Here is a 12,720-nt window from a genome sequence, read left to right as displayed (position 1 = left end):
TACCGGTGGATTATTGATCTCTATCTTCAAACTAAAATGCAGATATATGTCTGCTGATTGGATAGTTTTGACGATGGGCAAAAGAGTGAGATTCCTTTCAGTTGAGATACAGAGGTACGGGACAATGCAATCTTTGATGATTTTGTCGGCTGATTTACTGGCTCTTGTATCAATTCTCACCAAAACAAAAAGAATATTATATAAAAATTCATGCAGTGTCTGACATTTTCAGGTGAATTTATAGAAGCCACTGTGGTAGTTGTGTGCTGCTCAGAGGGTTTGCAAGTGGACAGCAAGTCAGAGAAAGCCACATCCACTTCTTGCCATGCAGACTACATGGAAATCATCTATTTATAAGCTCCGTTGCAACCTGCAACATCTTCCATTCAAATCTGTGGCATTGCTGGGAACTGAAAGTAAAAACCACTATCCAAAAAAAACCAAAAAGAAATCAGCAAAAATTAAAACAGGTCTCAAAAAGGATGAAATATGTTTAGATTGAAGGAAAAACATATCAATGCTATTCTGAAAAAGAGTATTTATGAGCTTTTTACAGTGATGGTGGTGTCACACATTAAAAATCCCAACACAGCGTTTCTTTTTTGAACCAAGTCAGGTTTGCTTTCATTAAAAAACTTGAGTGCCTCAAATCACATACTTTCAGCCATATAATTGATTATTCTGCCTATGTTTGCCTTCCGCTGAGTAAGATTAGACATTGTTGGACACGTAATAATGATTATCAATAACGATTGTCTGTCGGCACCTTTTTTCGCATATGTTTGCTCAATTGTAGAAAAATATATAAGAGATAAGCGGATTACCTTTACTTGCTTTGGGAAGCTTTGGGCTACGTAACGGCTACAGGGCCACACGGTGTCGCAGGGGTTGCTGCTGTCTCTGGTCTTTTCCCGTAGTCCAAAAACATGCATGTGAGGTTAATCCACTAAACTGCCCCTAGGTGTGAATGTGAGTGTGTGTGTTTGTCCTGTGATGGACTGGTGACCTGTCCAGGGTGTATCCTGCCCTCATCTATAGTTAGCTATATGGCTCCAGCACCCCGTGACCCTGCACTGGATTAAGCAGTATAGAAGAAGTATGGATGGATAATGCCTGCAGCTCAGAAGATGTGCAGCCTTGTTCCTGTTGTTTGGCGGTCGGCTGGTGAGCTGCAGTGAACAGAAAGAGCGTCAAATGTTTTGGTACCAAACAGGAAGAAAGAGCTCCTCTTTTTTTGTTTTTTTTTTTCTTTGTAAATTTATTGGAATATACAAACTGTTGCTGAAATCTGAGGGAGCATAAATTGCATTAATTATTACAAACCTGATTTGCTTTATTTGAAATTTTGTAAGATGTAAGATAGTCAAGAGTGCCTGTTGTGTGTGACAGTTGGTGTTTGCAGTCGCCTTCGACTTGACCTTCATCACTGGCTACTGAGTTCCTGAGTTCAGTGATGTCTTTTTAAGGAGTTAATTTATTTTATTTGAACGGTTAAAGCAGAGACCGCTGTATACCAACAACTGAAACATTTATGTGGTCCCTTTGGTTGTTTATAGCCTCGATACACATGTAAACATCACTTGACCAGTCAACATGGGGCTTCGTGCGGGTACAGTATGCACATAGAAATCATTGCTTCTGGTCAACCAAGGAGGGCAATCAAGAATTTGATTATGACTTCAAGCATTATGAATGCCGAGCCTTCAAGGATAACCATATTATTACTGACCCTCCACCAGTCACACTGTTACTGTATATGTAACCAAGAAATATTACATTTGCATGTAATGAGCTCTGAAATGAAGTCCTGCCGAGACTGACAATCCACAAAGGACCACCATACATAGCAGTGTTTAAGCCCAAAAAAAAAAAAACAGCTTCTGGCATTAAGATATCATCATCTGGACACAACCAACAGGGAAATGTTATCAACAGACACCCTTCTTCATTTCATGAGCTCATCTATTAGGATCACAATTGTTCTCCCTTCACCATCTTATCTCTGCCGCATTTGGCTGCATTGCGCGTTTCATTTGGCATTTTACATATCAGATATGCAGCAGGGCCTTGCTTGTTTGTGCAGCGCGTGTGGCTCTGTGTTTGCATGTGTCCGTGCTGAGCACATGAGGATTTTCGCAGTCCTGCCGTTGCTGTTTAAATGAGAAATGTCTTGCGTCGTTTTGGGAAGAGCTGACCATCTGCGGGCTCCCTCAGAGGCTAACAGTCAGCCCGCTGTGTTTGCAGAGGAGCAGAGTCCCGAGTCTGTTGTGGTCTCTGTTTATATGTAGGAGTCTGTGCTTGTGTCTCGCCCTGCTGAGAAGTGTGGGTCTGCTCCTTTCATGCAGAGAGTTTTTCACCCAACTTCACTATAAAAAGGTTTCCGTGAAGTTATTGTCCATTAATAAATGGAATCCAAGTGTAGCCTTAAATGAGCACCCAAAGTAGATTTGCAATGATTTAATTGGTTCTGGTACAGCTATTGTATGTCCTCTTTGTGCTCTCTTACTGTAAAAAGCACTCATTAAATGAAGGAAGGTGCTTCTGGCTGGCGCTGCAGTGAAGGTGAACCAGGTGATTAGTGGACCAAAACAACTGCAGTGTGAACAGGTGGTGCAGCCACCGCGCATCACGCCATACTGTGTCTCATTCTGCACTCACTTCTCGGGAGAAGACAGAAACTACTCAAGCACAAAAGAAATGCTCATAATGAAAACATCGTTAGAATTAAATGCATATATACAAGAATTAAATAGACTTGATCAAATGGGTATTTTGCAGGACTCATGTTTGGGTGCTCTCGCTCAGTCATCTCATCATCACATTGTAAAAATCCAGAATCTCTGTCAAATTTTCCTGCTTCTAACTTTGAGGAGAAAATGTTCACCTGCTCCTTCCTGAATATTTATTTTTCAACTCCTGTCAGATCACGGTGAACTGGCTGATTGGCTCATTTCATAACTAATTATAATCAAACTTACAAAGCAACAAGTGCACAAACCTGAACTTGCAGCATGCAGTCTCGGTTTTGTTTCATTTTTCCTGCCTGTTTCCATGGGTAGTTTGAAATAGATGAATCTGAGAGGAAGTCAACAGGAAGTCAAACGTGTTCCCTTTGCAGCCACCTGGCTGCTCACGGGGCATAACTTTTCAAACGCACTTCTGCCTTGACAAAGACAACTTTGGGATGACTGACAAGCAACAGCTGGGGAGGAGGGTATCACCAGCCTGGCTTATACCATCACACCAGCGCCGGTGTCAGTCACAACGGCTAATTAAAACAAAGCCAGCAGTGTTAATGAGAAAAGATTAGTGAGTGCATTGCAGCTCTCATTTCTGTCAGTTTACCTTTGACAAACTTATCAGCAAAGAGACTCGGCGATCGCGAGAAAGTTTGTAGACAAAAGAGAATTAATATTCTCGTGAAAGTACTCTCCTCTTTCTTGCGCACAGTGACGGTGGATTAATAGCAAGTCTACTCACTTTTTATGGCTGGATAAAAAAAAAAAAAAAATACCCAATTTGCAAGCAAAATCCCAATTTTTATGAGCTTCCTCATTTATATGCATGTATAAAGCTCGGACAACGGCAACAAAGAACTCGCCGAATAACTCGAAGCGGAATCCTTTTTTTTTTTTTTTTTTTTGGCATTAAAGCTCTTCTGCACTCTGCTCACCGAGTGCCATTTCCCAAGCGATGCAGGTTGCCTTTGATATACAGAGAGAGTAGCAAAACCTCATTTTATAATTCAAATCAAGCAATTAAAGTTAGCTCCATAACAACCTCTCTGCCCGTCGTGTATGTGGGGGCTCTTTTGGGAGGTGTATGTTCTAAAGAAACTATCATGGGTTATCACTTCTCATTCAGTTTGCCCCCACCTCACTGTGGGAGATCAGCCGAGGCCCACCGCAGAGGTTCTTTTTTTTTTTTTTTAAACTCCATACCTTCTGATAGTAGCAGTGTTCCTAAAAAAAAAAAAAAAGAAAAGAAAAAAAAAAACTACCAGTACAGCTTGTTGTGTCTCTGACACTGGTCACAGGTCAGCGAATAACTAAGCCGTAGTCTTTATTAAATACAGTGATCGGAGGAACTGCATTAAAATGGAAGGTGTTACTATTTTTAGTAACAAGTAATCTAACTAAAGTATATGAAACAATATTGTGTTAAATGAATAAATACAGTCAATAACTATGTTACAGCTGTGCAAAAATACTCACATCTAAACAAGCTCTTTTCTGTTTAATAGGTCCAATATGTGGCTGCAGTAAAAGTCAAATTAGGATGAAAAACCTGCTCTGTAGCTGTGACTAGTCTCCACCTGATCCTGGAGGAAATATCTGGCATCTTAGATGCCTGATGCATTATTGTGCTACCACCTCTTTGTGTGTACTGGTGGCAACTATCTAAAGTTACCATAAATTATAGGCCAATATGGGGGATTTTTTTTTTTTTTTTTTTTTTAGTCTAGCCTATTCTTAATTGAGTTGCGAAACTAGTCTGTAAATAGTAAATAGATCAGGAGACTCGGGACACCGACAGGCAGCAGTATCTTCGCTGTCCTGTGTGACTGTGAGACGTCAGCAGAGAGCAGAGCCATGACGGCCAGACCAAACAAATTACTAACACTTTCAGAGCTCTTTTTTCACATTTCAACATAAGTCATTAACACACTAACAGGAGTTAAAGCAAGTCAAAAATGTGACCTAAAAAAAACAAGAAATTATTTTTTTTTCTGCTTGTCACAGCTTACTCTGTAAATAAAAATGTCCATCTTTTCTAGATACGACTATATGAAAAATAAAATAAAGATGAATTGATTGTACTAAATTGCACTATTGGTTAATGTTGCTGACGAACTGATCTCTTCATATTTAACAAATCATTTAAACAATGAATACTGAAAGGGAAAAAAGTTTGAAGTTTATGAAATAGTTGCATTTGATTATTTGCCCTGTTCACTTCCGCTTCATCACTTCTGAAGGTACTTAGTCCTCACTGCAACTGCTGTTTGGAACAATGAAAACAAAATCAAAGACAACATTGAGCATTTTGCTGATGCATCATGATTAATGTCCCATGCTCCTCGGGGTTGACCTCATGCCGGCTTGTTTCTGGACCGTTTTACCAATATGATGATCCCTCTGTGGATCCAGATTCTTCAAAATTGTCCTTGACTTGCTCCCGCAAGAGGTCTCTCTCTGTTTCCAGAGCGCGATATTTCCTGAGGAGCATTTTCAGCAGGTTGTTGCAGCAGGAACATTGCTGACTTGAATTCTGCTGACTTGGGTCTTTTGTGCACAGATCTGTTATTACAGAGCTGTTTAATGGAAACTGATCCACATCCTCTTCTGAGACAACTGGAAGTGAAACAGAAATGGTGTGTTTAGGTGCTAAAGAGTTTTCATGAGAATATAAATGCAGAAGCTTGCACTTCAAATGAAAATAAACTCTCAACTCACAGGCGAGTCGCAGTGAGACATTGAGAACGGCTTGTAGGATACAAAGCACCCCCAAAGTCACCGAGCCCATCCTGAGGAGTCTTCTTTCTGTGAACCGTGTGAACAAATTAAGTCCTCTATCCCCTCCGGTTTACTCACACATTTTCAGAAAGAGTTGAGAATCTGTGTATCAAGCATTACTGAGGGCTTTCAATTGATTTTGATGTTCAAACGACAGAGGAAATAATAAGAGAGAAAATAAACAAAAACCAGGATCACTGTTCTCAAAAAAGATGAATGACTCATTCAGCTACTTCATTGTTTTTCTCTCTGCTGCCCCACATTCTTACCCATCTGGCTTCCACTGGTTGTTTTATTCTTCCTCTGTCTCCAAACTTCTTGTCTTTTGGTAAAACTGGAAAGCGGTGATCCTTGCTCCATCATAGTCTGCCACCTGCACCAAGTTGCTGCCTAAGTCCAGTCTTTCAGCTGTCAAACTGCTCATGTCCACATGTTCTCAAAGATTTTTTTGTGAGTGTGTGGTTGGGGGTGGGGGTGGCTGGGCAGGAAGGAAGTTGTTCGTAGATTTCGTGAAACGCCCAGATTAGGCTATGGTACTGAGTCTGACCTTAAAAAAGATTAAATCTAGTCATGATATATTCTGAGTTGTTGTGTCACAGTTCTACATTTCATCATCTTTTCAACATGACTTTTAAAAAGTATTAGAATTTTTATTATTATTATTTGTTCACAACTGGAATCTCAAACATTTTTATCAGCCCACCTTTAAAAGATTACAAATCTTACAACAGATGTGCTGCAGAATATCATAATCATAATGGTGGATGCTAAGAATGTAATCATGGTGAGTTATTATATGAAAACTGAATGGATTGCAATATTCAAGATAAATGTAAAGAAAATCAGGCATGATTGTAATCACTGTTTGGGTCTGGCCACTGGGCCTCAGCGATATGGAAACAATGGTCTCTTTGGTCAAGCAGCGGGAGACGTGTTGCCCTGAATCATGGATGTGGTGTTGATGTGCTCCAGCACCTCCATCACCGCACGATTCCTCTGCCGCATGTATAAAAGGCTACAAACAACGGCGACAAACGGAGCTGGCTCTTTCATTCCCGCAGCCTGGACGGCTGATTGAAAAGCAACAGGTGTTTGCCCATGTGACAAATCAATAGTGTAATTGGCAGACTGCGTTCAGCGCTTAGAGTGGCAGCGATTTCCACGTCAAACATGTGGAACTGTATCGGTGAGGGCCTCGCCAAAACGAAGAGGACAAAGAGGGTTTTGGTCCATTAGCTGGGCCGCGCTGCACATCAGCCATGTGGGAACTGACTGTATATCTAACAGAGGCAAATCGTCAGGGTTCAAACTTTCAAGATGCTTTCAGACATCTTGACATTGAAAGTAAAAATTATTTTTTTATCAAAACTATTAGAATAAAAGAACAACTTCAGCTTGATTTCTACAATTATTACCCGAAGGCAGTGGTCCAAAAATGAAATATGTGTTTATTTACTGCGAGCCAAACAGAAACTAAATTGAAAACATAATTTATCAATATGTTTTAATTGAATGGGTTGAATAAATTTGTTGGACTGCAGCACAATCACACAGTAATTAGTTATTTATTACTGACACTTTACCCCCAATTTTCAGCACAAACAGGAAATCACTTGAGCATCTGAATATTGTGGCAGCCTGCTACGAAACACACAGACTGTTGCGTTTGCTATAACAATGTGAGCAGGTTGATACCTCTGGTTTTCTATGTGCCTGTAAACCGTGTCAGCTTTAAACTGGCTGGATTGTCGTGCTTTGCCATTTGGGTTTCTGTGTAGAGTGTTCTGCAAACTGAATTTGACTTTCCTACATTAACTTAGTAGGATATTTCATCACTAAGCTGTGTAGCAGTTGTGATGAGATTTGTGCTGATGTGTTTTATAGTAAATAAATGAACACACGTCATTCTCTATAGACAAATGCATTTGGACGTGAAAGCCATGAGAAGAAATATGAAATGTCTAAGACATTTCAATCAGCGCGAGCATCGCATGAGAGTTGTGTGTGACGTTAATAAACTGCTGCAGTGAGTGATAACCACAGGCTAAGTTGCTGACGGGCTTATAATAGCGAGGTTTCCGGTCTGTCTCCGGCGTGTGAGCGAGCCCTGAAGCTCCCCAGCGGTTCGTTTGGTATTTGTCAGCATTCCGTCTGCAGTTTGGGATGCACTAATGTCGAGAGGAGCTGGTATCGGCACCAGGGGAGTGGAGTTGAGGTTAGATTTTGGTATGGGTTTGTAGACGTGAACGGCCTCAGCAGCAAGCAAATACAGTTACAGTAAGCCTGAGGGGAAAACGCGTAGAAACTCAGCCACCATTTGCAGTGCTTAAAGCAAGGTAAACACAGCACTCTGAAGAGACTGTACTGCTTCATCAGGCTGGTTCACTTTCATTTGAAAGGCTAATTCTTACATTAGTACGATATTGAACACCCATAGCTATAATTACAAAACTACTTCTAATATCAAATGATGATCATACGAATAAAATATTTTGAGGCGTGCTGAAGCAGAGACACCTAGAACAGTTTGACACCCTGCTTTAGGGTGAGAATACATCTAAACTTGAAGCAAGTTTCCTCTAAGATCAAAATTGGATGTACTGCACTCTGTTTGACTGCAAGTCTCCAAAGATGGTGTTTGATATGAGTCAAGGGAAGTTTTCTTATGAACTGTTTTAAAGTATGATGTAATGATTCTGTCACGTCTTCTCGGGATGTTAACTGACGCACACTGTGTTATCTATCAATCGTCGACAATAAACTCTTCACAATTGTCAGATTACTTTGCACGCACATGCATGAAAATAACGGAGACGTTTCATTCTGTGGTTGAATTTAGATTGTAAAAATATTTCCTTTGTAAACAAAAACAGTTTTGTGTGCAGAGTAAAGAAAAAACAACATCTGAGTACTAGGTATTCAGCAGTGGAACAAAACCTTGATGATGATTGATTTGATGCCTAAATCGCTGAAACTATTTGTTTCTTCATCACATTGTGAATGCGTGAAAATTTCACAACTTTTCTTTAAAAGTGGAGTTTTTTTATTCTCACAGCGATGTGTTGGATTCAGTTGATTGTCAACTTTTCGTATACATTTACGATCTTTGTGTGAAATGATTTCACCATGGCCTGAATGCATCAGTGAAGATTTTAACTACTTCACTTTAACAACGAATGATGAATATGTGTAAAACCAGGAATTTCTAACATTGGACATTGAAATATATAAGGTTTTAGAATTAAATCTAGAAAAACCTGACAATAACTCTGCTGTAACATTTTTTTCCTGCATGCCGGGTTTTGAGGGCTCAGTCAGTAATTCTAGCGGGCAGTGGTGATGCTTTTTGGTATAACTTCTTATTGATCTCACTGTTCAGACCAATGCACAGTTGCACTGGGTGACAGAAGCAGTGTTTTTCTTTTCATTGATAGTTATCAGGCCTTTTTTTCAGAAGTCCCAGCCAGGTGAAGTGGACTCTCAACACGCACATTTTATTCACTTTGATTCGACAGTTCAGCATTAATCCCACTTACATACAGGAGCCAGTGTTCAGCTTTTACTCAAACTGTTGAAAGGTTTTTCTCAGGGGTGTTCCCTGCAACAAATCCTGCGTTCAAACCTCCCCTTTTAAACGATATAATGATCCATTTAACATTTGGTGATGGGTATCATCCAGCACGTGCAGGGTGTGTAAATGGCTGTCAAACGTAGGGTTAAGATGAAACCACCAACGTGTGAATTACACATGTGATAAGGCTCCTACATACAGCGCTGGCTGTTCAGCCTACATTTATGTATGAACTCCGATCCTCCCAATTTAATATTTTCCCCAGAGGTGAAATCCAGGGAAGCGGGATGCTAATGTCTGACACCTGAGCAGACTGTCACAGCGAAAGGAATACTTTATCAGTTCCAATTAAAGCCTCAGCGACGCAAACGATACAGATACTGACAATACTGTGCCACTCCCATATCCTAACAACCACAGGGGAGTCCTGCACGATAGAGATGTGGAGATGAGGGAAATTAATGGGTGTGTTTGGCTGGAAAAGCTGGGCTTCGTGACACAGAGGTGCATTGCAGGATGCAACAGTGCATTCCAGTGGACAAAAGAAAAATCACATGGAGACTTAAAGGCCGTGTTCTGGATATTCTCAATTTGAATGAGACAGAAAAATTACAAATAAAACTGAATGCTACATCACTATGAACTCTATAAAACGTTCCTTTTAAGCTGGTGACCTGCTGTGTGTCGTTTAACAATGCGGTCAAGAGTCACCTTTTAGCTTAACTGACGAGTCCGATCGGTAATGCTGGTCATGCAGTGGCGAGCTCCAGCTCATGAAAAGAGACTGTCAGAAATCCCAAGATGAGATTTGGGGTGTGTGGTTTTGAAAGATATGAGTATATCTTATACTCTGAGGTATTTATTGCTGCCTCCATCCATGCAGAAAAAACAATCCCAAAATCAGAGGCAGAGGCACACACATACCTTCACACATGGTCACTGCACACATTCACCAGCAAACACACTGCCATTCATGCACGGGGCTGCTCTCTCACCATTTCATATCATGCACCCGTGCACACACACTCACATTCAATTACACGAATTCAGACGCACTCATGCAGCAGGGCGCACAGAAACATTCAGCTGCATGCACACAGGTGTGTGTGTGTGTGTGTGTATGTGTGTGTATTTGCACAGAAGTGAAGTGTATTTCTAAAAACAATACATAAATCATAGAAACAATGGTGGTAGTGGTCACTGGTGTGAATGTGTTCGTGTGTGTGTGTGTGGCTGCAGCCACTGGTGCCTGCATTCAGTGCTGTCATACAGGCCACGGCGTCACTCAGCCGGCTGGACAATTACCTGCTGGACTGTCAGACTTCAGTAGGTACAGAGCATGTCTGGACGTTTTTGTGCCCATAAAGTCACAATATCGGAAGCCTGTTCATGAGTCACTTACTGCTATCAGGGACACACTTTATATTGAGCCACTTTAGGGCTGTGGTTTGTAAACATTTTACCACAAAGGAAATGTTGAGCTCTCAAAGTTTCACCACTCTGAGCAGCCCGGACATTCAGGCACAGAGGCTCATTCAATTATCTGTGGGCAGTTCAGAGACTTGTTGACTCCTGATATGAGTATAAGTTATTGATCATTTCTGCCAGCCACACTGTATAGAGACATTTATACTCCTAACAAGGTGCAGCACCTCTTTATGTTCCCATTTTCTGTGTTTATGAGGCATAAAGAATAACAGCTGTTTTTTTCAATCAAATAACTTTTATCATTTTTTTTCCAAGTTCTTCACTACTTATGTGTTTTAATGTTTTCGCCATACTCCGCCTACCACTGCATGTATCACATTTTGAGAATCAAAGCCTCCCGTGTCTTTTTTCTGCCCTGAACTTTAACAAAATGACCAAGAATCCATCTTCTTGGAGTAATAATGATCTCCATGTGCCATGTTGTGTCCTACTTGTGGCACGCAGCTCACCTCCCCAGCGCCCGTTGAAACAAACACTCTGCCGTTGGATGTGTTTGTGTGACAGCTGGAGATGAGTGCTCGGCTAAGAGGAAGAAAATAAATCAAAGAACCATCTTTTTTGTGATGATTGGTCTAAATTCCTCTCTTGTTTGTCGATGGGCAGACGAAGGGGGAGGATTAGGCGGAGAGGAGATGTTGTGTGGTGGGGAGACTCCGGTGAAGAAGATGCGAACGGAGCAAGTCGGGGGGGGGGGGGGGGGGGGGGGGGGGGGGGGGGGGGGGGACAGACACAGAGAAAGTGTGTGTTTGGACCAGCTGCACAGCAAATCTGTTTATTCTGCACAATTTGGCATCAAACACAACAGACTGCTGAGTGCCTGCTACTGCTTGTGGTGCCCCATTAAAATGGAATTTATTGCTGCCTTAAGAGCAAGCCGGAATTACACATTTTTCCCTCTCAGCTTCACTCTCGTTTCTACCCCCTCCCCTCACACACACACACACACTTGCTCATTTGCACTTTTTCTTCTCCTGTAGCTGTGGTGATGTTGGTGCTGTATATATTTTTCCCGCTCCGTCCTGTCACTTCTAGCAGCAGCTGTCAGGCAAGTCGCCGTGACGGCTCATTACAGGGCAGGTATGGTAGGCAGGCAGTGAGTCGGCCATCGCTTCCACCTCCAGTGTCGCCAAGAGTGAGACGCGCTCAGACACTGTCCAAAAATGTGGGAACGCCATGTATAAGTACGCCGAGTATACACTCCAACTCACATGAAGCACACTACACGTCTCCCCGTCGCAGATGAAAGGTGACGCCTGAACAATTTAACCTCATATACATGTGAAAAAAACCTTCAGAGAAAGGCCTGCAAGCCCATCCTGGACTCAAACCGACAACCTGTTCGCCGTTCAGTTTACACTTGTAACCAGAACTTGTGCTTGTAAAGGAGAGCGTGAACTCTGGGCTCGCATCTCGCTCTATAAATCTCCTCAGCCAATGATAAATTCATATTTAATGACCGCGGCCGTCGTCTGGGAGGGAGGAGCATTCTTTCATTATTGCCCCTTTCCCCTGCTGCTTGGTCGAGATAATTGATTTCTCTGTGGTAACAAGGTATCGACCACGCACGGTAGCCAGCTAAGACGGCGGTTCGATTCAAAGGAGGGCTGAAAAGGGAGGAGGGAGGGAGAGGCGGGGGGGGGAGAAAAAGAGCGAGGGATGAAGCTGAAGGAGAATGAGAGAGAGAGCAAGCTAACAAGCCATACAATTATTTGCAGTTAAGAAAACTCGCAGACTTTCAAAGTGGGGGAGATCGGACGGTGACGCTCGTCTCGCTTTCCAGCAGAGCAGAGTTTGGTATTTCAGACTTTCCCCTCATGCTGTATATTTGATTCACCAAATGGAAAGCATATTGATCACACATTCTGTCACATAATTCACCGAAAACAGTGTCACAAACAAATCTGGAGGAACACTTTCTCAACACCTGCTTCGCCTGCTTAAAGAAGCCGTTTAACAGCCCCGTTTACAAAGTCGGAGCAACATTTTTCAGCTCTTTAAAGCAAAAACAAGACACAACACACTTCAGCGGGTCATGTTCGATGTGCGCGATGGAAGAATTGTTGCTGTGTTGCACCCCGATACACTTTATTGTGGTGTGTGTGCTTTCTGGGAGACGTCCCACCCCAGTGATGCAACATGCGTTGT

General features: G+C 41.9%; 1 long non-coding RNA gene across 1 annotated transcript; it reads right to left on the bottom strand.

Moving 5' to 3' along the window:
- Nucleotides 1-3,616: 3,616 nt before the first annotated feature.
- Nucleotides 3,617-5,940, bottom strand: LOC115388823 (uncharacterized). Its single transcript, XR_003931518.1, has 3 exons — nucleotides 5,786-5,940; nucleotides 5,457-5,543; nucleotides 3,617-5,354 (listed from the first exon to the last, which is right to left on the bottom strand). It is a non-coding gene; the product is annotated as an uncharacterized LOC115388823 (long non-coding RNA).
- Nucleotides 5,941-12,720: the final 6,780 nt, after the last annotated feature.

The sequence above is a fragment of the Salarias fasciatus genome, chromosome 5, assembly GCF_902148845.1.
Source record: "Salarias fasciatus chromosome 5, fSalaFa1.1, whole genome shotgun sequence".
Lineage (NCBI taxonomy): Eukaryota > Metazoa > Chordata > Actinopteri > Blenniiformes > Blenniidae > Salarias > Salarias fasciatus.
This window is presented reverse-complemented; position numbering and strand designations above follow the sequence as displayed.